The sequence below is a fragment of the Panthera onca genome, chromosome A3 (genome assembly GCF_046562875.1).
Source record: "Panthera onca isolate mPanOnc1 chromosome A3, mPanOnc1 haplotype 2, whole genome shotgun sequence".
Classification (NCBI taxonomy): Eukaryota; Metazoa; Chordata; class Mammalia; order Carnivora; family Felidae; genus Panthera; species Panthera onca.
In genome coordinates, this window is record NC_138341.1 from 55322478 (window position 1) to 55349084 (window position 26607).

The 26607-nt window shown below is 39.1% G+C and overlaps 1 protein-coding gene across 11 annotated transcripts in view; it reads left to right on the plus strand.

The window, feature by feature from the left end:
- LOC132695322 (E3 ubiquitin-protein ligase RNF113A) overlaps nucleotides 1-26607 on the plus strand; it is a 506126-nt gene that overhangs the window by 369501 nt on the left and 110018 nt on the right. The window contains exon 6 of one of the 11 annotated variants that reach the window (XR_013554666.1): nucleotides 338-567. The exons of the other annotated variants lie outside the window; for them this stretch is intronic. The gene's annotated coding sequence lies outside the window, so the exon portion shown is untranslated. Of the gene's footprint in view, nucleotides 1-337; nucleotides 568-26607 lie in introns of those variants that run through there. 11 annotated transcript variants of the gene reach the window in all.

The window sequence follows — 26607 nt, forward strand, 5'->3', positions numbered from 1 at the left end:
TTTTATTTTTAAAGTGACAATGGTGAGAAAAAAAAAGAAAGGGGGGAAATCCACTCACCTGTGACTGTATTAAACCACCCCGCAGCTGTTTATAACTTAACACATCATTCCATCCCCTAAGAAGTCTTTAACATATGAAAAGGAAGGCCTGACTGAGGGATTAACTAGCAGAACTGGGTGAAATGCTACACTTGCTTTTGATGGTGTGAGATTTATCTTCTGCAGGCTATTGATATTATTTTTCCACTGTTTTCTTAAAGATTTGCCGTAGGGAATTTAAATAATTAGGCATAAAATCTCTAGCATGATATTTAATCAATCACATCTTGGTTTTCAGCTGATGCAAGGGCTGAGGTCAGCTGTGGGAAAGGCAGACGCAGTGGAGGAGACCTGGCCAAGCTGCCCTCCTTGTTGGGCTTGTTTTCAGGATGACCGGGAGTGTCCAGGAACAAGCCACATCCTCAGGCAATCTGCTCACTCTGCTGGTGTTTCTGTTTGTTTATTGTGCAGCCTAAAGTTCTTCTTTGCAGGCAAATGGAACCCATAAAAGAGTAAGAACAGTCAAATGAGACTTTGAAGGTCTACCCTCTAGGAGAATTTCAGGGATGTTGTAACTCTCATGGTTCCAGGAAGGAGGGGGAGAAATGATAAAATTTGTGTTGGCTGATGAAAAATGCCCCCGAATCAGGCTAGGTTTTAACATTTTGGTTCACAGGTATATTGGTCAGTATTCTCCAGAAAAACAGAACCAATAGGGTTTGTGTGTGTGTGTGTGTGTGTGTGTGTGTGTGTGTGAGTGTGTGCGTGTGCATGCAGAGAGAGAGAGAGAGAGAAAGAGAGATTTTTATGAATTGGTTCATGTGATTAGGGAGACTAACAAGTCCAAATCTTCACGGTAGGCTGTCAGGCTGGGGATCCTGGGAGAACTAATATTGTAGATCAAGTCCAAAGACCATCTACTGGACGAATTCTTTCTTTCTCAGGGAGGTCAGTCTTTGTTCTATTAAGGCCTTCAACTGATTGAGTAAGTCCCACCTGCATTGTGGAGGGTAATCTGCTTTACTCAAAGTCCACCTAAGTATTAAGCTCATCCAAAAAACATGCTCATAGTAACATCCAATTATGTTTGGCCAAATATCTGGGCACTGTGGCCCAGCCAACTTGACACATAAAACTAACCATCATGGTGAGGTTTTTGTCAGCTAGTAAGACTAAATACTTTATATTCATATCCTTACCAAATTCCACCATACTTTGAGAAGATAAGCGAAGGAAAGAGTATAATGAACATGTAAGTCAGAATGTGTAAGATGGTGTATAAAAACCTAGTTTAAAAAATATGATAACAATAGGATCTGAGTATCAGTAAAAAATAATAGTAGACATTTATTTGGTACTATTTGTCAGGAATGTTTGAATCCTCACAAAGCTTTGTGAATTAGCAAATACCTGGAATCAATAAACTGGGTTTGGATTCCAGCTCTACCACTCAGTGGCTGTGTGACCTTGGCAAATCCTTTAGCCTGTCTGCTCTTCAGTTTCCTTAGTAGGAAAATGGGAACAATCATAGCACTCACTGTCAAGAATTATTTGGAAGATAAAATGAATACTGTCATAGCAAGTATTTAGAACAGAGCCTGGCATACTAGTGTCACTCAGTGAAAAGTCAGCCATTATTGTTATAGAGGATAATAGAACAGAGAGATGGGGGCCAAGGAAGCACAATATCCATCTGAAACCTAGAAATAGCATATTGCCTGCATGCCATCATCCAGCATGTTTATAAGTAGATAAACGAAAATATCCTTCCACTGAAGTCGTATGAACCTGCATTTCAACTGAAAACACAGTCTCCCTTGGCAAACCTATGACTAATTTTGCCGACAGAGAATATGAGGGGAGCCCTGACACTTGCCTCCAATATATTGTCTCCAGTATTGTCACTTGTGATTACCTTTATTGAGTTTGAATTGAATAAAGCCATCTTATGCATGACGTTTCCCCTAGAAATGATGGCAGCAAAAAGAGGCAGAAAAAAAATGCGTAGACTGAGCAATCCAAGGTGACTCAGAATGGGCTAGTGTGAGGGACTTTGCAGACCTAACTTCCCTGAGTTTATTTGATCATGTCTCAGGCTACAAGGAGTTATCTTGAAGAAACACTTTTTAACTTATGGTAATACTGGGATCTCTGTACTAAAAATCAATGTGCATTTTGTTTCATTTTAGAGAGTCTCAACAACAGTAGCCCAAAACACTTTAGAATACTCATTGTGGCACTAAAAGTCAGTAGCTGCCATGGACCTTAGATTTTCTGTAACTCAGCCAAGGGCATTTTGGAACAATGATGGCCCAAGTAACAAGATCTTTAGGCTTAAGTGACCCCTTTATTTAACATCTCACTGATGAGTTTCTCAGCTTTTCCTACCCTTAATTGTGAAACTGAACTGATTTCTGCATATAATTTGCACACTACCTTTAACTACTTGGTTTTCTTTTCTTCCTTGACTTTGCCTGTTGCTCCAAGAGAGCAATGCCCTTGTTGATTTCTTTTGCCTGGGGCTTCAGTTAAATAAGACATTTCAAAGTTCTCACATAATTGTTTCCTGACCAGGAGAACTAAGAGACCTAAGAGAATTCCCCTAGCGTGAAAAGCCATGTCACAAACCTCATATAGTTGTTTTGTGCTTCTGGGCTCATTCTTTGAATTCTAAGTATGGAAAACCAATAAACAGTAACAATGATGCTAACTAGGTTGAAATGGATTCTCCAATCCACCATTAAACATCAGAAATCAGTCAGGCCATCATGAGAGGCCAGCAAATTGTTAGGCAATCAGAGTTATTTACTAATGTTTTGATGGCTCCACTTAGCATAAAGGTGAACTGGAGACAATTCTGACCACATAGGCCCCCACATGATGTTTTGTTGGCTTGGCCGAATTATAAATCCTATATCCACGATATAATTGGCAACTTACTCCTTCAACAGATGTGGGTTATGCAATCAGGGTGGGGAAAAGATGCACTGAAGCCGACTTGCTGGAAATCTTTACTTTCAATCTATAAAATATAATGAGGTTATGAATATAGAAGTGTGGCCAAATACCAGTGTTTTGTAAAGAAGTATACAAATTTAAGGAGACACTGTATTATCAAAATAAAATGACCTATCTATCAGATATTAAGATAATCAGTGTATAATTTACTTTTTTGTAAGTAGTTTCTGCAGACCTTCATAGTAGAGTCCAATTTCAATTTCAAAGACTATATTTTAGGATTTTTTTTCAATGAGTGATTTTCTTCTTCTTACCCATTCTTTATTTTGATAGTGGCTCTTATGCATCAATTATTATTAATCAACTGGAAGAGTAAATTTAATACCGTAGACACACAACGGGTCAGTTTGCCAGCTGGCATAAGCTGTAAAAGGTGGAGTGTGTGTGTGTTTGTGTCATAAATTGCTCTGCATGATGATATAGTCATTGTTATTTGCAGAAAACTTTTTATTTTTGTTAGGTCAAGAAGCCTGTAATTCTCCAAGTGATCCCTGAACCTTATTTAATGCAGCAAACCACAAAAGGAGCTGGGTTGAACTTTGGTGTCTGCAAGTTAGAAAGTAATAACTTTCTCATCTTTTCTGTAAGTGACTTATGCCATGTGATGAATGCAGACCCTTCCCTCACAAGGGTTTCCTGATATTATACACTTGTAGCAAATAAGGTTAGAACCTTTAAAATATAGCATTTAGTAATGTGCTGGAAATAGCTTCTTCTCGATTCCTTTAAAGGTCACCGCATTTGCTTTCCAGGCGTCATTTTAGCGCTAGCCTCTGCAGGGTAGAACTGAGAACATGCTTGCCTTTGCGCCTTCAATTCTCCCAAGCTTAAAAGTAAAATGGCAGGATCTTTCACATAAAGTGGAGTGTGTGTGTGTGTGTGTGTGTGTGTGTTTTCTTGTGAGTTTAGATGTATAAAGAAAATCTTAATGTTGGTTATATATATGCACGCTTTTTTCAGTCGGAGGTATTAGCTTGTATTATCCTCAGTTCAGAAGCCAAGCTTATGGGAATGAAATTGGGGCAACATCTACTAAAGGAAAGCAAACTCTTAGGAAAGCACTCAATTATTTGTGCTTTTCCTGAGCACTCCATGGACCGTGCTTCACCGAACCTAAGTATATTAACAAGACTATAGCCAGATAAATTAGCATCAGCCCACAAATGTTGCTGCTGTTCCGCTGGGCCAGGGGTTGGGCGGATGGGGGGGGGGGGGATGAATTCATAAAGCCATTGATATAAAGCAAGAAAAAATAGTCAATATCAGCATTGCGTTGCTATCAAAATTAGATTGGAATGGCAGATTGAAATGAGAGGCTTTTTCACACCAACTGATAAAATCACGTGCAGGCTGGCAAAAAGAGAATGGCTCCTCGTAAAGCATGTTTCACTAGAGTCATCATTGTCATTTGTCAGTATTGCCAGTATTCTTAACCTTCCTCACATCTCCATCATTAGCACCACTGTTAACGTCATCTTTGTCCTGTTTATAGTCAGCAGTTGTGTTTCCTCTTAGAAGTACACTAAAGATGAAAAATGGTCCATATCTGGTGCTCCTGGGTGGCTCAGTTGGTTGAGCGTCGAACTTTGACTCAGGTCATGATCTCACGGTTCATGAGTTTGAGTCTCGAATGGGGCTTTCTGCTATCAGCACAGAGCTTGCTTTGGATTCTCTGTCCCTTGTCTCTCTGTGTCTCCCCTCTCATGCTCTCTGCCACCCCTCCCCCCATCGCTCTGAAGAATAAACATTAAAAAAAAAAAGGTCCATATCTGCTAATAGCCTACACTCTGTGTTCACCATGCCCTAGCTAATTTTGATCCTCTCTCTGCCAATTAAAATTTCTACCTAGAACTCCAAGCCAGTCTAAATTCTCTTCCTTCTTCCAGGACTTCCCTTCTTCTGAATTCCCCGTAGTAGCCACTACTAGGCTATTACTAATTTTTCATTTAAAATTTATCTTTTTTGGGGGTGCCTGGATGGCTCAGTTGGTTAAGCATCTGACTCTTGATCTCAGCTCAGGTTTTGATCTCAGGGTCCTGAGTTCAAGACCCAATTTGAGCTCCATACTGGGCATGGAGCCTACTTAAAAGTGAATGAATGAATGAATGAATGAATGAATGAATAAATAAATATCTTTTGTGACTTTTCAAAGTCACAATGCAATCTTTTCAAATATGCATATTTTGCTGGCTCAGCTAGAATATAAGGGTCTTGAAGGCAGAGACTACTTCGTACATTGGTGTAAACACCATAGTATTTAGATTAGTGCTTTACATATAGTATTATGTAATAGTTAGCAAATATTAAAAAATATTTATCAATGGATTGCAATTGTACAGGAAATTTGGAGAATTTGTTCACAGCCAAAATGTTCCTATAAGTGGTATTAATTTAGCTAGAGAAGTTTGTATGGGAAGATGACACCATGTGTACTTATGGTGGGGAATATCATGAGTTGGAAGTCAAGGAAATTAGAATTTGTATGAAGTGGAGAAGATCTCTCAGAAGAAAGAGTACTTTGCCTGTTTTTTTTACAATGTTCTCTGCATGTGATCTGTAGGTTTGGCAGTGGCTATTGAGAGGGTTGGAGAAGATGCCGTGAGGGGAATGTAAACATGAAATCAGAGGGTTAAGCCAGCAGCACAAAGAGTGAGTGAGATAAATGTGGGATAACTGACTGGTGAAACAGCATTTGAAAACAGGGTCAAAAGTTTGCATTTGGGCTGGACAGGTAATAACTGTCCTTAGAAGATTTTGAGTAACTGGAGTATGCCATCCATACAGCACATGTACAAGGTTGTTTTAGTGGGAACAAGAAGTGAGAAAGGGAAGAGACTGCCATAATTCATGGATAGAATAACCTGTGTCTGAGAAAAGGCATGAAAGAAGAAGGGGGAGAAATGAATGGCACACAGAAGAACTGGTTAAACTTGCAAACTTATCTGTATAAGGGACAATGGAGGGAGAGACTGACATTGTCCATGATACTGAAGCCTCAGGGGAAAGAAAAATTTGCCTTTGTCCCATCCCAGGGTAGGAAGAGTGAGCAGTGAAATAGTATAATTCCCGTTATCAAGAGAGTGGGTGGGCAAAAGATCATTCACTCTCTCATTCCAGAGAGATCTCTCCTTAGGCTTTAGCTCATGAAAGATAATGGGAAGACTTAAGGTTACATAGATTTTGGGTTTGTATTTGAGATATCTTAAGCCTTTTAGCAGAGAGAGGGTACAGAAAGCCACTGATTGGAACTCAGGTGTACCATGTTCTAGACTCAACATGTCTTTTAACTGCAAGTCTACCTTCTCTGAGCTTTTGAAAAACAAGAGAAACAGACTAGGTAGTTTCTGAGCAAACCTTCATATTCTGTGTCCTACACTGCATTTCAGCATACCATTGCTTGACATTTGACAGCAGTGGTGTTGGTGGAAAGTATAACTTCTGTGGATTAAGCCAAGATGGCTGTACAGAACTCTTGGAATCAGAGAATAGTTGTCCAGTATCTGTGTTTTGTAATATATATTGATTTGCATAAAATTTTGTTCCAGGATGTTACTTTCAAAATTGTTTGTAGTTGACTTTGCTGCCAGGGTGCTAGTCAAATATGACAAATATGGGAAAGACTAGAAGGCAGGCAGAGAAGAAAACAGACACCTTGGAGGGAGAACTACATTTTTAGCTTGCTTTGTTTATGTGGGACTTTCAGGAGTGTGGGATGATGTAGGTTGATCAATAAAACACCCAGAAATGTCTTTTTGTCCTTACAAATGAGTGGACAATGTCTGTGTGTGCAGCCCCACACTCATGCAGTTTCTTTCCTTCTACTTGGGAATGTTAACTTGTGTGAGTTTCAAAATAACATCCTGCCATGTGAACTCCCTCCATTTCGGTTATTTATTTGCTGTAAGTGAAATGACACCTTACTGCAGCTTGGAATTTCCCAGGCACTTTTGAATACATATACCTAAGATATTAGAAGATATATGAATACATATCCTTGACCAGTTGTTCAAAATGTCATCCACACCTGAATCTGATGAAGCTTTTAGCTCCAACTACCAATTTATAGGAGAGAAGAGAGGAAGATGTAAAATTTTACCATGGGGAGGCAATCAGCTACATCCAGACTGTGAAAAAATCTTTAGGGCATATTACCTGATTTCTTAACGAACATATTACATGAAAGACAAAGAGAAATTAGATGGAACCCATATATCAAAGGATACATTAAATATTTACAAATGAATTGCGATATGTGGACTCCCTTTGCCTCTTCATGCAGACATACAAATTTTAGAATTATGATAACAATTATAAGACATTTGTAAATTTGAACATTGACTAGATATTTGATAATTATTTAGAAAACATTGTTAATTTTAACATCTGTGATAATGGTATTGTGGTTCCTTAAAGATTTATGATCTTTTGGAGGCATATGAGTTTACTTACTGAAATATTTGCGGAAGAAATGATGTGATATATAAGTTGCTTCAAAATAACATGGGAAGGGGGAGTAGCTGAAACCAGGATTGGCCATGAGTTTATTATTGAAGCTGGGTGATGGGTACAAAGTAGTTCATTGTAGTGTTCTGTGCTTGAAATTCTCCACAGTAAGAACATTTTTTTTTTAATGCCATCAATTTGCATTGAGCATTTTCTTTGATTCTTGGAGCTTTCTCAGCACTTCCTCAAGTGACAGGTTAGATTATCCCTATAAGAATGGGATATAGATATTATTGCCCTGTGGGTAGAAGGTGTTGTTAATGCTGAAGTGGGGGAAGCATTGTTAACAAAAATATTTTTTAAATTTTTATTGTACTAACGGATTCCTCCCCTCGCCCCCTCAGTTTCCAACCTGGGATCAGAGGGAAAAAAAAGGGCCTGATCAGGAGGAACAAAGAACCTTAATTTTTTCTGGCAATGCTGTTTCTACCAGGCAGTCCATTGGTCTTTTTAAAAAGGCAAATTCCTGATGCAAAGGATCCCAATTCACTGACCAGTCCCAGCATTTAGACTCAGACTTTATTCTTCTGCGTTCCATGTGATTTCTAAGCAATAAATATACTTTAGAGAGACTAAGGACATTGGGAATCCAAATCAAACAGCTACAGCTATGGTTTCCCTACCCTTTACTTTCTGGAGCCCACAGAAAGATGAAGTGAGTAGTTCTCTTTGCCTTCATCTCCCTCTCTGGTGATATCTGTAATGGACACTTGTCTTAAGAGTAACTTTCATTGATGTATTCTCTTCTTTCTTCCATCCTACCAGTAATATGAAATCAAGAGTAATATGACCTCACTCTCTACTCTTGGGGTGGGCTCAGTTTGGCTTAACCCACTCAGTATATTCTGTTCCATTGGCTTGGGTCATTGGTTCTGGGGAGGACATATTTCCCATGTGAGTTCACCCAGTATATACTTCAGCACTGTTGTAATATTGGGGCAGAAGGAATCTCTCCTACTGGACTTGAATAAAGACAATTATACCCCTGACTTTGTCAAGCAGTTATCCTGCTACCATAGGAGAGCTCATATTAAGGATTGCTTAGCCAAAATATGGAAAGAAATTTGATCTTTGGAAATATGATTGATACACTGGATCAATTAACCATGAAACTGCCTTTCCTTGAGAACGTGTTGGTACTGAGGGTCAGTAAAATCTTGATTATTTAAGCCAAATGAATTGTGTTTTATCTTATTTGTAACTAAGAGCATCTTAGCACAAATGAAACATTCTTACCTATTGACATAGAAATGAAGGAGATATAATATTCTGATAAAGAATCCAGGGGTGAGAATATACTGCTTACTTTGCCTTTTGAATTGATCTATATCCTATCTCAGATATAGTACGACAAGATTGTGAAGACCTAGTTGGAGACATCAAGTAAACACATCAGGTGATTAGACAAACCTAAAGGCATGATTTTGCTGAGTCTAATGATGTCTGGTGGACCTAGAAAATTCTGAATAGTACCAAGTGAGGAAGTAGAGGTAATAATTCAAGGTTTGCAGAGTAACCTTTGTGACATCTCTAGATGTTGGAGGCTAGGAGAGAAGAAATGCTGAGTTTAAATTTTTACGTTGCTGTTCCCTCTTTAGAAGAAAACCATGTCAGCTGCATAGGTCAGCATGCACGCTCAGTTGGCATTAGATTGCTCCACAAGGGTGCACGACATTTGCTTTATCTACTTTTGTATTTATTAACTATATTGATTGAGTACCATATGTATGCTAGGCACTGTTCTGGGCACTGGTTAAGACATTCTAGTGTGAGAAGATCAGACAGTAAACAACTAGACAAATAAATCTATAGTCTCAGATAGCAATAAGTGCTCAGGAGAAAAAGAAAGTAGAATAAAGAAGTCTAAAAAGTACCAGGGAGGAAGGATATAATATATAATGTTCAAGCAGATGACATTTGAACAGAAATCTGAAAGACATGAAGGCTGCTTTCAGAACAAGTTAAATTTAGGTATCAACCATTTTTACATACTTTTTAGCTTGAAAAGGGAATTCAGTGCAAATGTATAATTGCTTATGAAACAAGCCAAACAAAATAAAAGTGGGCAAATAACTTTTATACCTCCCTTTATACCTCGCTTTTATACCTCCCGTTCACTCTCCCCATTTTAAACACTCACCCACCACCCCATCCATGGAAACAGAAGTTAAGAATTTTGAGTAGTCAATTAGACTTTTTTCCTAAGTTTATAAAAACTTAAACTCCCTGAAATACACATGGAATGTGTTTGTATGTTTACAATTATTCTTACTTCTTACAAAATTGGGATTATATTATGGACTATTCTCTGCAACTTGCTCTGTTTATGCAGCAATACTTTGTGCACCATGACAATACACATCAACAGACATCTAACACAGTCCTCTCTGCCTTGCCATTTGGTTGCTCCTCATTTTCTTTTTTTTTTTAATTTTTTTTAACGTTTATTTTTGAGACAGAGAGAGACTGAGCATGAATGGGGGAGGGTCAGAGAGAAGGAGACACAGAATCTGAAACAGGCTCCAGGCTCTGAGCTGTCAGCACAGAGCCCGACGCGGGGCTCGAACTCACAGATCGCGAGATCATGACGTGAGCCGAGGTCGGCCGCTTAACCGACTGAGCCACCCAGGTGCCCCATGGCATTTTCTTAGATCTCTCATGCTGGATAATGGAAAAGAATAAAACCTGTGATATAGGTGGGTTTTCCTGAAATTTTCTTATATAATATTCCAAATGATGGAAGTCAGTGGAAGCACTGAAGAAGTTAATTCATACAAGTACTTTTGGTACTAAATCACAATTTTATATCTGTCTACCTATCTATCAGAGGTTTGCACAGGCCTCTAAAGTAATTTGGGACGTAATCACACAAAAAGGTAAATATTAGAGAGAACCATGACATTTTAAAACTGAAAAGCACTTAAGATATCACTTAATCTAATCTTATTTCATTAATTTGGTAAATATATAGTGAGTGCCTCACACTCAGTAGGCACCATGAAAGAAAAAGTTGTCTAGGACAAAAAGTTGCCTAGGACATAATCTTAGTCTAAATCTTAACAGAAGATCAAGCAAAGGCTAAAGAGATTCTTTTGCAAGACACAATAGGGAAGTGACAGATGTAATTTGAACACAGACCATCTGGCTTTGAGTACAGGGCTCTTTTCTATTGTGTCTCATGGTCTACAGTAGTTTCTAATAGTATATAACTGAAAGGCCAGTCTGAGTGCTCTCATTTGCAAAAACCTTACCCGTTAGAGTTCCATGAAATGAATGAAATACTAGTTAGACAGCTCCCATCTATAGGAGCTGGTAGTTTACTCTGAAAAATTTTAGCATAAGAATCTGATTTCAACCCATCTTCTCAGAGGGTAAATTTTATTCCATTTCCTTTTCTCAAAGCTCTTTCATTAGTATATTAGACTAATGAGTGAATCAATAATTAAAACTAGCAATATTTTTTATTATGTCTAATTAAGTGTTTAATCAGAACATTCTGGTCTTTAATCCTCTGAAAGCAGCATTTGCCAGAGGATGAATGAAATGGATGGGTGAAACATTACTAACAAACCCTTATACTCAGCGGACTAAGGACAGATCTGGAGCCTTAAAGGTGAAGGTGAATTGGAAGTCATCACAGAAGGGACAGGAAATGGCAATAAATCTAATAGCTGTTGAAGACCATGTTTCTGAACACATTTTCACTATGGGGAAGAGTAACTACAAACTCAACTTGTGAAAAAATAAAAAAGTTTGTTAAAATGCTAAAGAATGGCTAACAAAATTGAGTTATATCTCGGTTGGTTTTGGATATGAAATGTAGGTATCATAATGTTGTCAGCTGTCCCTAAATAAAACTATAAATAAATTCAGTGCAATCATGTAAAAAAAAATCCCTATAGCTTTTTTTTTTCTTTTTGGTGGAATTTAATAATCTAATTTTGAGCAAAGGCCCAAGGATGGTCAAGACATTTTTGAAGAAGAGCAAAATATGAAGTAGGGAGAGACAGTTATTAAAACACAAACACACACACATGCACAATATGCCTTGTAGTTTTGACCTAGGAATAGACAAATAGACCAATGAAAGAGAATAGAGTATAGAAACAGAGCCACTTATGTGGAACTTTGTGGGCATTACGAGTAAGTGCAGTAATTATGGATTATTCAATAAATAGTGCTAGGACATTCACTTTCCCTATGGAAAATGAAATCTGATGCCTACCCAACATCATACACAGAAATCAACTTTAGGTAGATTAATGGCTGAAATGAGAATGACAAAAATAATTCTGGAAAATATTATTTTGATTTTGTGGTAGTAGGTTTTTTTAAGTAAAAGCAAAAATAAAAAAGGAAAAAAAAACTAAAAAAAATTTGATAAATTCAACTGCATTAAAATGAAGAAATGCATCTAAAAATCTCAGAGAGAGTGTGAAAAGAGAAGGCCCAAATTTACAGAAGATATTTGCAACACATTAACTGTAAAAGAGATTAGTATCTAGGTAATACAGAGAATTTCTACAAATCCATTAGAAAATGGCAAATAATTCTATACAAAAATAACCAAAAGCTGTGAACAGGCATTTCATAGAAAATGTAAATGGTCTGTAAGCGTACAAAACTGTTTAATATCAATAATGGGAATGTAAAATAAAACTGTAATAAAATACCATATTCCACATACTTGAGAAGCAAAAATTTCTTAAACACTTGGCAATAGGAAGTGCCATGAAGAATGTGAAGCAATAAGAATTCACATTCACTGCTGGTGAGAATATAAATGGTACAACCATTTGGAAAAAAAAAAAAACTGTTCAGCTATGGCCAGTAAAGTTGGATACATTTGTACTCTATGAATCAATAAATTCACTCCTAGGTATTGTCTCAGGAAAATTCTTGAACATGTATGTATACCAGGAGATTTATACAAAAATGTCCATAATAGAAATGTTTTTAAGGGGCGCCTGGGTGGCTCAGTCGGTTAAGCGTCCCACTTCAGCTCAGGTCACGATCTCGCGGTCTGTGAGTTCGAGCCCCGTGTCGGGCTCTGGGCTGATGGCTCAGAGCCTGGAGCCTGCTTCCGATTCTGTGTCTCCCTCTCTCTCTGCCCCTCCCCCGTTCATGCTCTGTCTCTCTCTGTCTCAAAAATAAATAAACATTAAAAAAAATTTAAAAAAAAAGAAATGTTTTTAAGATCCCAAACCTGGGGGAAATAGTTGAATAGATACCAGTCTATTTGCATGATAAAATAGTATGTAGCAGTGAAAATAGATGGACAGTACCTGTATGCATCAACATGAATGAATCCTAAAAACCTAATGCACAGGGAAAGAAGGAGGTCACAGAAGAACACTTACAGGATGATAAAGTTCAAAAAGAGTAAAATCTGTATTCGTATATACAGATACATAGAATACATAGAAATATTTAAAAATAAAAATCATTATGAAGTTAAAAAAGAAAAAAGAAAATCATCTTGTACAAAGGTGGCAGGGGAGGGCTAAGAGCACATCAAGCCCAGTGAACAGCATATACTAAGTTTCAGTCAGCAGTTCCATGAACCATGGCTCACTCTTCGAATATCTTGTCTATCTTCTCACTCTTCTGGTGCTTCAGTTTTATAGATTTATTTTTTTTTTTTAATTTTTTTTTCAACGTTTTTTATTTATTTTTGGGACAGAGAGAGACAGAGCATGAACGGGGGAGGGGCAGAGAGAGAGGGAGACACAGAATCGGAAACAGGCTCCAGGCTCCGAGCCGTCAGCCCGGAGCCTGACGCGGGGCTCAAACTCACAGACCGCGAGATCGTGACCTGGCTGAAGTCGGACGCTTAACCGACTGCGCCACCCAGGCGCCCCATATAGATTTAAATCTCACCTATGTGCTGAGAACTTCCAAACTTTGTATCTCCAATTTACACCTCTCCCCTGAACCACAGACTCCTATGCCCAGCTGCCTTACTGTTGTCTCCATCTGGGTGTCTAACAGGCATCTTGATCTTAGCCTGTCCAAACCTGAACTCCTGATACCTGCACTCCCCGCACCCCTGCTAAGTCCTGCTTCCTTAGCAGCCTGCCCCTCCCTGTGAACAACATTTCCACCTTTCCAGTTGCTCAGGCAAAAGTAGACAAACACCTTGGATTCTTTCTTGACTTGCTTTATCTCCTTCCCTGAGTTCAATCAGCAAATCCTTTTGGCTCTACTTTCAAATTACAGGCAGACTGACAACTCTCGTGACTTCTACCAGTACTGTCCATGTCATCTTTCCTTGTGTCACCACCACCTTTCCCCACCCCCACCTCTTCATATCCTCCTTGACATCATTTTCCACATCACTCAAAGTAAAAACAAAATTTCCAGAGCCTTCCATGATCCGGACAACCCCTTGCCTCCTGACCACATCTCCACCATCCTGTCCCTTCTTCACCTTGACCTCCTTGCTGTTGAATGAGTCAAGAATGCTAGGGTTTTTGCACCAGCTCTTCCCTCTATCTGGAATGTTCTTTCCACAGGTACCCACTTGGCTCACTTCCTCAGTCCCTTCAACCTTTTGCTCAAACGCTCCAGGTTTGGCCTTTCCTATCCACCCCTCCAGCTCTCTCCTGTCTTCCCTCTTATAGTTACTACCATGTCAGATACTATATATTCTACATAATTGTTTATTCTGTCTTCCCCAGCTAGAACCTAAACTGCAAGAATGCAGGAAGTTTTGTCTGCTTGATTCACTGCTATAGCCCCTTGAACTTAGAACCCTGCCTAACACATAATACATGATCAGTACAAATTTAATGGCTGAAGAGGGAAAAAATGGTGCTTTGAGGGAATTAAAACAAAAACAAAAACAGTTAGACTCCAGCACAGAATGAGTGAGAGATCAGCCTGGGAAGGTACACAGGAACCAAATCATAGATGCATATTTTTGCCATATTAGCATGAATTAAGAATTATGTAAGCTATATTACTTACTCAATTTAACGAATGCCGTGCTCCTGAGAAAGGAAATTCAACTTCGCCTGCATCCACAGGGGACACTAGCTGTCATGCATAGTTATTCTAAGTCTGAACTTCTGAGATTTTCTGGTGTGTGTGCTGTGTTTGAAGTACTATCTAGGTTGCACACACAGACACATAGATACCACACACATACACGTATTTTCATATACCCACAAGTATATTTATGTATATATGCGAGTTTTTGACATAAGCAAGAAGAGACAGAATCAATGCAATCAACATCAAGAACCCTCTTGTAAAAGCAGAAAGATGTACAAGTGAGTTGTTTGTGATCTATTGAACTTACAAACAAATTTATGAAGAGCTTTCCTGAATTAACCTATTTGTAAGTAGAAGATATTGACTTCACAGATTTTTATTCAGTTGTAGTCCATAACCTGACTATGGAAAATAATATCTTATGAACTAATCCTCAGCAGGACAAAATTTCTAATTAATGCCTCTGAGGCATTTATTCTGAATTGATTGGTTCTTCTATCACACACAGCCGGGTTGGCTGGCCCATTCTAAGCAATAGGACCATTTAGAAAGCTCACTGTGATAATCCTTTTACAATACTCCAATGGACCATTTGTAAAGGGATAAATTTTGTTAGAACTAATGCGTCCTAAACCACAATGGCCTCTGCCCAGTAAGTTCACACATGTGGACTACTTGGTAATTTCAGATTTATTTTTATCACCTTGAACTTTTATATATGGTGAATAATGTAACAACTAACTTATCCAATGTCAGAAGATCTGTTTGGCTGTCATAATGTTTCCAGGAAAAAAACAATCCCCTGTCCAATGAAAAGACACTCTCTATATGCTTTCACTATAGTTCTTCAGGTCTTTCAGAACTGAGACTCTGTAGAAAACACGAGACTTGTACGCATATGCAAGCTGGCACGCTAGCTCCAGATGTAATTGAAGACACATTTCTCCATGGATTGAAGTGTTTTGTTTAGAAATACATTTCCCATTATACTTTTTTTGCACATTTAAGTTTTTTTTTTTTTCAGAAATGGTTTCTTTCATGGTTTCCTTTTTAAAAAAACTTATTTAATAGTGTGAGAAGAGGTCTGTTGTGGTTCGGGTGTGGCTAAACCAGTTGTGGCCCTTTGAATATTTATGTATTGGAATAATCATATTCTCTGTTACTGGAAACCATTCTGTTTTTCTCACAAAAATTCACAAGACTTGCTTCTTCCGTTTTCCCTAAATCTGTGTTGATCAGGAGTGTAAATCTCAGTGAGACTCTTGGTTTATACAACCCTGGAAACAAAGTGGCCACATATTTTTTAAGGGCCTCTTCCATGAGTCTGGCAATTGTGTGATAGAGTGTTACCACCTCTTCTCATTGTTCTCATCTGGGATAGCCACTCGCATGTTGGAGAATGGCAAGATCTGAATGTCTCCCTGAGAAAAGAGGCAGTCGGCAAGTGGATGTCTCCTTCATTGTTCAGTCCTTCTCTGGTGAGCAGTGCTTTTGCGTTGCTGGTGGAAATTCAAGCGTGAAGCCAATTTTTATGCTCTAGATGGCAAAAAAATGCAGCTAATTCCAAAGGGTTTCTCCTTCTTCCCCTGGCAGCTGGTATGTTTATATAGTGGGGATGAAAGGCCTGACATCTGTGTTTACATTTCTACGTAGCAGGGTCCCCCAAACCCACAGTTAGGAATCATTTATATCCAAGCACCTCTGCCCCAGAATTACAACAGCAAAGTCTTTCAACTTCTCCTCGGCAAGGGCCTTTGATCTCCCTGTGCAAAATGCTCTCTGATGAGTTGTGATTGGAAGAGGAGGGCTGGGAAGGTTTTATACTTTGACAGCTTCCTCCTCTCTCTCCACCCCCAACCATATAGGAACATGACCCAGACCTTTAAGTACTCAAACCTCTTTCTATAAATTTCATTGAGTTACCAGAATAAAATTAAAATAGACTGGTGCAACAAAAGCAGTGGGTCTCAAAGAATTTGAATTTTTAATAAGTACTCCTGTTGGTTCTGGTTTTTTATTCCAAGTAGATTAGAATCACCTGGGTTGCTTATCAGACATGGAAAATCCAGAATCCTATGCAACTCTCCTGAACATGAATTTCTAGGTGTGGTTCCAAGAATCTGTATTTTTCACATCTTGAGATGAATCTTAGGTATGTCATTGCCTTGGAACCCTTAGACTAGTTGGCTGTAGGGACTGAGCTTTTAATGTGAGGACTAGGGTATACTAGTCTTTGTTGCAAGACAGCATCTCAACCTCTGACCCTTTCAGTGAAATGGTGATGGTCTTCCCAAGTCAGAATCAGTGTAAGTTGATGAAGTCATCTTCTTTGAATGTTTGAATGCCTTACTTAATGTTTCCTGACCTCATTATACTACTTGAGTTTCCCTTCCATAACCATGCCCATCTCTGTTTTGTCCCCTCTCTGAACCCTTGACAACCACTAATATGTTCTCAATTTCTCCATTTTTGCCATTTAAAAAGTGTGATATAGGGGCACCAGGGTGGCTCAGTTTGTTGAGCCTCAGACTCTTGATTTCAGCTCAGGTCATGATCCCAGGGTTGTGGGATTGAGCCCTGTGTCAGGCTCCACACTGTGTGGATCCTGTTTAAGATTCTCTCTCTCTCTCTCTCTCTCTCTCTCTCTCTCTCCCTCTGTCCCTCTCCCCGCTCACACACTGTCTCTCTAAAATAAGAAAAAGTGTTATGTAAATGGAATCATACAGTATATAATCTTCAGGGATTGGCCTGTTTTTGCTCCATGTGATTCCTTGGAGATGCATCCAAGTTGTCACATGTATCAATGGTGCTTTCATTTCTATTGCTGAGTAGTATTTCATGGTATGAATATACACAGTGTATTTAACCATTAGCCCATTGAAGGACAGCTAGGCTGTTTCTGGCTTTCGTCCATTATGAATAAAGCTTCTATGAACATTCATGTACAGTTTTCTGTATGAATAAAACTATGTTGGTATTTTATCAGCCTCTTCAACTTTTATACTTTTATAGGCTAATCACAAACTCTGTCACATCCATAAAATCTTCCCAGTTTTAACTTCAGTTAACCTTATATCATCCCCTTCCTGGATGTCAAAGCAACACCTACCTATACCAGGCATTTTAGCGTTAGCCTGTAGTCAAATTATTTCATGTTGCATTTATTGCCTTCTCAATGAGATTGGAAACTGTTTGGGGGCAGGGACCACATCATATCCCACTTTTGTATATCCTGCAGTACCTACTACAGCCTTGGACATACCAGCAAATTAACCAACCAGACAGATAATGTATTATTTTTTTTTCATTTAATCTGATTTATTGTTGTGCCTCTGTGACTAACAGAGTATATCATGTTAAATACTGTGTGGGTATAAGAATGCATAAAAAACACGGAAGCTGCCCTCAATGGATTCTTAATTTAGCTAGAAAACTAAAGCCAACACTAATACGTGTGAGGTTATAGAACAATGAGCTGCTGTGATTTTGATGCCGAACACATGGACAGAGAAGAGAGCAATGAGTGTGGGCTGGAAAAATTGAGAAGATTTCATGGGGAAAGTAAATTTTAAATCAGTTCTTAAAGAAAGGAGTGACATAAAAAACTGGTGGAGAAGGAAAATATTCTAAGAACATCCCAGTGTTATAGGAGTGCTGTGTGGTGAGTTGCTAAAAAAAAAAAAAAAAAAAAAAAAAAAAAAAAAAATACTTGTTAATCAGAATAGGTAGATGAGGTGTGACCGGACTATGGCAGGTCTTGGAAGGCATGCATGACATATTTGTGCTGGTTCCATCTTCTGGAATATAAAGTTGGTAACAAAAGCTCACAGCAACTAAACATGTTGAGGTAAGTCCAGGCTGTTATGCTGAACTCTAATCCTGTCAGACGTAGAACCTACTGGCCTCTGGATGTTCTGGGAATTTATCAACTTTCAAGAAATATTATGGAGCACTGAGATTTATGTCCTGGTAGACCCTTGACTAGCATGTGGTACCTCTTAGGAAGTATTTGAATTGGGTCCACAGACTTGTGTGATGCTCTAATAGTTGCTGAAGGAAGTCTGCTTAGGAGATAAAACAGTGATGCACCCCTTCTGCCAGAGGAAGCAGCAGGTGCTCTAGGGACCAGGTGATGAACATAAACTGAGTTGAAGAGAGAGCATGGGTCCTAGGTATGGAGTGAAGCTGTACTTCATCAACTCCTATGACTCCCTCTTCCCTTTTCCCCTCCCCATAACATCTGGACAATTCTTCTCTGAGAAAGTCCTATGAAAAAGCTGATCAGAAGGAGCTAAAGGAGCTTTATTCTATCAGCTACAATGGATGAAGCTGCCTAGAGGTCAGAAGTCCAAGGGAGGATCACTGGCTTTACAGACGATGGTCCTGGGTCTGTCGGTGGTCCCTAAAGCCAAAGACTGCAAGAGCAGTGGGCATCAGAGCAAAGCTGTGATCATCACCATGACACCACCACCAAGATCCCTAGAAGAAGTCACTTGGAAGGGAGCTTCTGCATAGGGCTCAGAGGCTTACGATATGTGCTGTTGTTATAAAAGCAATATTGTACACTCATTGGATGATGAGGCCTGGGAAGGGATGGGCCCCACAGCTTCTGGTATCTGGTAAAAACTGAATAGTGAGGGGTGCCTGGGTTGCTTCAGTTGGTTAAGCATCCGACTCTTGATTTTGGCTCAGGTCATGATCGCATGGTTCGTGAGATCAAGACCTGCATCCTGCTCTGTGCTGACTATGCAGAGCCTGCTCAGTATTCTCTCTGTCCCTTTCTCTCTACTTTTGTCCTGCTTGCATGCACCCATGCACACAGGCACACACACACACTCTCTCTCTCTCAAAACAAATAAATAAATAAACATTAAAAAAGACTGAATAGTGAATGTCAATGTCAATTACACATTAGGTACTGGCTATGCTAATTTGTGGCCAGCTGCAGAAGACATTGGCGTGTACCAACAGCCAAGACAAGTTAATTCACATAGGGTGTGGTTGATGGTTCCATCCCTTGCACTTCTGTGTTTGTTTCATTTCCATTTTCAGTTGTGAAGGAGAGACATTTATTAACAAATGCCTAAAGAGTTTTGTTTGTAGTTTTAGAGGTCTGCAATAGGAAAATGTTCATAGCCTAAGGGTCCCACAGTAAAAAGCAAAATGTGTGTAATTCCTAAATACTTATGGAATTTCAAGCACAAATTCACTTAGAGTATTAATGACTTTACTGAAGATAGACATCTAACTTAAAATCAACAAATCATTAGACTTGCAGTAAAAGTGTAAGCAATGCCTAATTAATATACTTGTTGATTATTTTCCTTGATAGAGACATTAGTTGTTAAGTCTAATGGTGCCTCAGAGATCAACAGAATAGTGAGGAAGGCAATCAGCCAATGACTTCAAGTCATTTAACCAAAACAGTATTTTCTTCCTACTTTCCTCCATCAAAATAATATCTATTATTATTATTATTATTATATTATTATTACTATTTGATATAGTTTTGTTTATCTGAATAAATGCAAACATTCTAGGATATAGACATAGTCTCAAAGTACTTTATAAAATAAAGTGAAAGACAATGTGATATCAGAAATACAATTTGTTGGGGGGCCTGGGTGGCTCAGTCAGTTAAGCATCCGATTTCATCTCAGGTCATGATCTCAAGGGTCCTGAGTTTGAGCCCCGTATCGGGCTTTCTGCTGTCAGCACAGAGTCTGCTTTGGATCTTCTGTCTCCCTCTCTCTCTGCCCCTCCCCCACTAGCATCTCTCTCTCTCTCTCTCTCTCTCTCTCTCTCTCTCTCTCTCTCTCACACACACACACACACACACACACACACACACACTGTCTCTCACTCTCACTCTCTCTCTCTTTCAAAAATAAATAATTAGAAAAAAGAAATAGGGACACCTGGGTGGCTCAGTCAGTTAAGCATCCAACTTTGGCTCAGATCATGATCTCGCAGTTCATGAGTTCGAGCTCCGCCATTGGGCTCTGTGCTGACAGCTCAGAGACTGGAACCTCCTTCAGATTCTGTGTCTCCCTGTCTCTCTGCCCCTCCCCTGCTTGTGCTGTGTATCTCTCTCAAAAATGAATAAAAAGATTTTTAAAAAATTAAAAAAATATATAATTTGTTTTCTATTTTTCTCGAATAAACCTCTTTGGGTTCAAGTTACACTCTCGGAGGAGCCTTCTTTTCACATTAGCTCTGGCCCACAGAGAAACAGGTGACTGCCTTGCCATCGTTGGGGGGAAGGTTGGCCCCGTTAGCTCTGCTTTACACATGAGGAGTTTATATAAATTATCCGTAGCCAGCAAATGGTAGAACTGAAATTAGAAGCTACGTCTGTGTGACACCAAAAACTCCCATTATTTTTCCTGTGCGATGCTGAAGAAAGATAATCAGGATATATGAGTCACTAGCTTCAGCACTCTCCACCAAGCATTTTCCATATTATTAGAGTAACTCCCTCCCTTGAGAAATAAGGAGTAAGTAAGCAAGCAAATTCCTTGAGGAACACAAAATATTTAATTGCTATTCGTCACTTCTCTTACTCAGGACAAGATTAATTAACTCTGATCTTTTCATTTGCATGGGTCTAATGTAGATGGCTTAATAATTGCTTCTTTAAGAAGAGACTCTTCTGAGAAAATACCATGTGAATAAATCCGAACCTTCTTCACTCCTTCCTACTGCCTGAACTTGTTTTAGACAAAAGAAGTCTGTGATTAAAAAGAAAAAAAGCCAAACATTTAAAATCTGGTGGTGAAAACCCTTTTCATCATGCTTGCAGATACCATCAAAGTCCAAGAAATACTGCAGGGTTTTAAGATGTATATTTTTGAGCTTGATGTAAATGACAGGATCTCAAGCTGCAGTGTGACTCCAGGCCCAAACTAGAGACAGTTCCCAAATTCCTTCAAGTTACACCAAGGAAGAAGCATTGCACATAGGCTGTTGATTTATCAAAAACTCAATTTTCCATGACAAGCTCCATTGAAGACTGAGGAAAGTCAATAGCCAGGAGTTCACATCACCTTGGACAGCGGCTAGAAGATGGGACAATAAAGAGACCATAAACTCTGATAAGCAGTGATTTACCAATTAGATGTGAGAAAAATAAAGAATAATTAAAATGACAAAATACCATGAGTCATTAAGGGTTAGCCTAATTAAATAATAGCCCAATGTAAACCGGAGATTTATGATCTACCAGCTGCACAATGTGGGTTTATCAAAATAATGAAAATTGACATACACTTTATACACAGCCTATCGTTAGCTGCCTTTTTCAACATCTATTTGGAGGTCACCTAGGGAAATATGCCTCCAACCTTAACTAGTTACTAGATTCTTTCTGCTGTAACCCAGTCCTCAATGGAACTTGTATTGCCTCGTCCTGCCTGATGGACAGAATAGTGACTTTTCTAGCCTAGTCTTATGGCTTTCCTCTACCGCAGGCTGCCTTTGTATGTTTGGCTTGCTCATTCATGTTCCCCAACAGTGTTAACATTTGGATGCTTCTTTTGGCAAAATATCTAGAGCAGCAAGGCCCCAAGTGTTGCCCTCTGGGGCCCTTTGGAAGGCTGTGGATTGGGTGGGATCCCTGCTCATCACTGGTGCTGCACACTCTTGGCACATCGCATCGGCCAGATGGACTTACATATGGACACATAGTCATTGACCACATCAGTCAGTGACTTGAGCGAGCAGATAGCAGCTTTAACATATATTATGCCTCTGCTCAAAAACAGCCTCTGCTCCTCTTCCTCTGTCCTTCTAGGCTTCTGATTTCCTAAGGCCTAGGGGCACATGGGGTTGCATGCAATATGACCTCTATCAGTACAGCCTGAACATCCACCATTTGAAGGTCCTGTTCTGTTTGTTATTTATTATTCATCTTACATGTTTTAAACTATCTATTTCCATATCAGCTTCACTCTTAGCACTTGTGCTAGCCCAAGTACCAGTGACTTCAGGTCTTTTTAGCAATGCTAGCTGTTGTTCCATTCTTCTTACACCATTTAGCTGCTTGACAAGCTGATTGTGTCCTCTTTGATATGACAAATGTGAAGTTATGATCCCACCCAGGGTATTTAGATCATTCCAGGTGGTGGCAACACTTTTGAGAAGACTGCTACCTCCAGTCATTCTGATCAATTATCTGAAATAGCAATGTGGTAATGAGTGCCAGGCCCCTGTCTGGCAAATCTCATCCTACCCTTGAGTCTGGTACAGGTCATACCCATCTCTTGGCTGTCTCTTTGGGACCTGGATGAGGGTGAAGAACTAGATGGTACCACTTGACTGGTGCGTTCTATTTCAAGTGCTGCAGAATTTGGTACCCAGAAGTATAAGCTCCCCAGTAATACCACCCATGTGCATAAATGGTTAGAGTGTTCTGAACAGTCACTAAAAACCAGGTAGCAAACCTATTAAGGCAGTTTTGCCAATTGGTTCCTACCTAGACACAGCCTTAATAACTACACTTTCCAAAGACTTTGCAAATGTCATCTTGTTCATTCAGGTTGTTGAGAACTCTCTCCTTCTCTTAATCTCTAGCTCCTTTTATGGACCTACAGGTTTGTGTTGATTCTCCTGTGATGAAAAAAAAATCTGATGAAATTTTAGTATATAAAAGCAAGTTAGGGGCGCCTGTGTGGCTCAGTCGGTTGTACGGCCGACTTTGGCTCAGGTCATGATCTTGCGGTCTGTGAGTTTGAGCCCCGCGTCGGGCTCCTTGCTGACTGCTTGGAGCCTGGAGCCTGCTTCAAATTCTGTGTCTCCCTCTCTCTCTGCCCCTTCCCCATTCGCACTCTGCCTCTCTCTTTCAAAAATGAATAAATGTTAAAAAAAAATAAATAAAAGCAAGTTAGTAGCAGAATAATCTAACATGTCCATTTTAATATGCCAGACATTGTGCTAGATTCTTGGTATACTCTGGTGAATAAAACATAGTCCCTTCTGTCTTGGAGATTATAGTCTACTGGGTAAGATAGACAATGAATAGATAAGCAAACAAATAGTTAAAATTGATCAAAGTATATAGGTAAAGCACATAAAATAATACCTGGAACATAGTGTTTAATAAGTGAAACTTATTATTCCTGTTGGTAATAACTATGATATAATAACAATTATGTAATTGTTATTGTACATAGCATAATGTTATTATATTATATATCATTATACAAGATAGTGGGTATTCTAGTGATCTGTTGTTGAATAACCAATCAATGTAAAATTTAGTGGCTTTAAACAATAACTACCACCATTTATTTTGCTTATATCTGTAATTTGGGCAGAGCTCAGTGGCATCACTTGGGGCATCTCAATTAGAAATTGGAGGATTGTCTTCCAAGATGGCTCCCTCACATGACTAGCAAGCTCTGTTAGCAGTTACCTAGGAGCTCAACCAAGGCTGCTGGCTGGAGGCTACATTTCTCTCCATATAGGTCTTATAATGGGGCTGCTCGAGTTTCCTCACTATGTAGAGGCTGGGTTCCAAGAGTATTTCAAGTTTCAGAAAGTGGAATCTATCCTTAACACCCTTGACCTGGAAACTTCCACCATATTCTATTGGTCAAGCAGTCACAGAGCCTGCCCAGTTTTAAGAGGAGAGGCCATAGACCCTTCTTCTTAATGGGAGGAGGGTCAAAGAATTTGCAGCTGTCTTTAACCTAGCACAGTGGGTTAAAAACGCAACCTCTAAAATGTGTCCATTTCTTTTCACAAAATACCAGCTTATTTGGCTATAGTGTATACTTAAAAGCAATTTCTTATTTCATTTTGGGTTCTTGGTTGAGATAGGTGGAATAGATGGTGTTGCCATCACTCCACAGGCAATTGAGGCAGAGGGATTTTGAATTGCATAAGGTAATAGCCATACTGTAGAAAATGTAGGGAGCTTTGCTTCCTTGCAGGCCCCAGATGCTTCCCACAGTTTTGTACAGCTTGTGATTGGGCTTTGACTAGTCATACACACTGGCCTGTGACTCTAAAAGAACGTAATTTTAGTGGTCATAGCAGTGCACCACTGGTACCCAAGTTTTATGATATCCAGCTGCAGAATGCATCATCATGTTTCTGAGGCCTAACTTATTGAGATCATTGTTCAATTCTGGTGTACCATCTGTTGTCCGGGTCTTCCTAAGTGATTTTCTGGGCTGTCTTCCCTTTTCACTGGGAATGGAAGGAGTTGTTAAAAGCCCAGTACATTCTTTACCGCATTGTAAAGCCATCAGGACTTAATTAGGGAAAAATTCTTCAGCAACAATTGATTTGTTCAACTATCATTCAATTTGAAGTACTCTCTTTTTATTAAAAAATACTTGAAAGTTGTTGGATGCCAGCTTTGGATTTTTTGAGTGTGTCTCCATCTTTTTTACATCCTGTCCTTAGCAAATTTTCAATAACTAGATTGTAGTTTGAAAACTACTTCTGGTTAGAATTTGTTAGAAACTTCCATTTAACACTGATTCTTGTTAGGTATCTGTAGATTCTGATAGGTAAGCTAAAAAAAACAGTTGATTAAACTTAGTAGCTTAGAGTTTTCAGAAAGTGTTCTAAACCATTGCTCAGCATCTAGGCCTTTGGAAAATCAACTTCGTGTTTGTCTCTAGTTCCTTTCCCCTGAAGTTTTAGCCTCTTTTGTATGTAGAGAAAAGTTGGAACCATATGTTTCTGATTCATTTGTAACTAAGATTTAGAGTTAGCTCATGAAGCTATTGTTTTGTAAGAACATGTACTTTAAAGTTGTATGTAATCCATTTTAAGTCCTTTCTCTTCTTTAAACAAGGGAACATTTCTTTGCCAAACTTGACCTCAAAATAAAAAATTTGTTTGTTTCAAGATGCTGGAGCCACTGACAGTATTTAGGGTGTTGCCCCAAACTCCGACAGTCTCTGCGTTTGCCTCAGAATCAGTTCAGATAAAGATTTGTGAGCCTGTCTTTGGATCACTGGGCAGTGCTTGACCAGTTTGCAGTCAAAGTGTCCCAGGAGCTAAAGGACATCAATTTACCTAGCTATGCACTTACCTAACTATTGCAAATATTTAGAAGCTAGAAGAATAATAGTTGCACATGGAAAGATGAGTACCTTTGTAAAGGCCAAGAAAGAAATAGTTTGTATGGATCAAATGTACATCACAATATAAAGGAAACAAGAAAATGGAAACTTTGAGAAACTAAATCACTGGACTAGAACCAGCAGAGAAGTGGTGAGGGGGAGGTGAGAAATGGAGGTGAGTAATGGATAGAACAGTGGTTCTAAACCTGGCTGATGATCAGACTCACCTGGATAAACACCTGTTTTACAAGTATAGCTTCCTGGGTCTCAGGGTGGGTAAGTTTGGGCATCTGTATTTTTTTAAATGTTTATTTATTTATTTATTGAGAGAAAGAGATCAGGGGAGGGGCAAAGAGAATCCAAGCAGGCTCTGCACTATCAGCACAGAACCTGATGCGGGACTCCATCCCATGAACCATTAGATCATGACCTGAACCAAAATCAAGAGTTGAATGCTTAACTGACAGAACCACTCAGGCGCCCCAGGTGTCTGTATTTTTAAAAGCTCCTCAAGTGATTCTAATAATCAGCCTGGTTATTGGAAATAATTTGAGAACTCTACACACACACACACACACACACACACACACACACACACCCATGAATGCACAATTGTAGAGAGGAAATTAAAGTCCAATCTGGGCCATAACACTCTATTCTTATGCCCTGAAATCTGACTGTGCTCTACCTCAGACTGTAGGAAAAGATGTTAGGTAAATCAGCAGCTTTCCTTCTGCATTCTTTTACACAATACAGAATATTTCTTCCACCAGGTCTCAAACCAAGGCCTAAGGTGAGAGAAAAAAACAACATAGATGGCTATAAGATCTGTAACTGTAGAGAAGTGTTTACTTGGCATTCATTTCATCTTTTATTTCCAGCTTACAACTTTACTGTATACTTAATGAAAATCCAGTGTCATCCCTGGGGCATTGACAGATGCTTAAATCCTTTAAAGTAGGATTATATTATG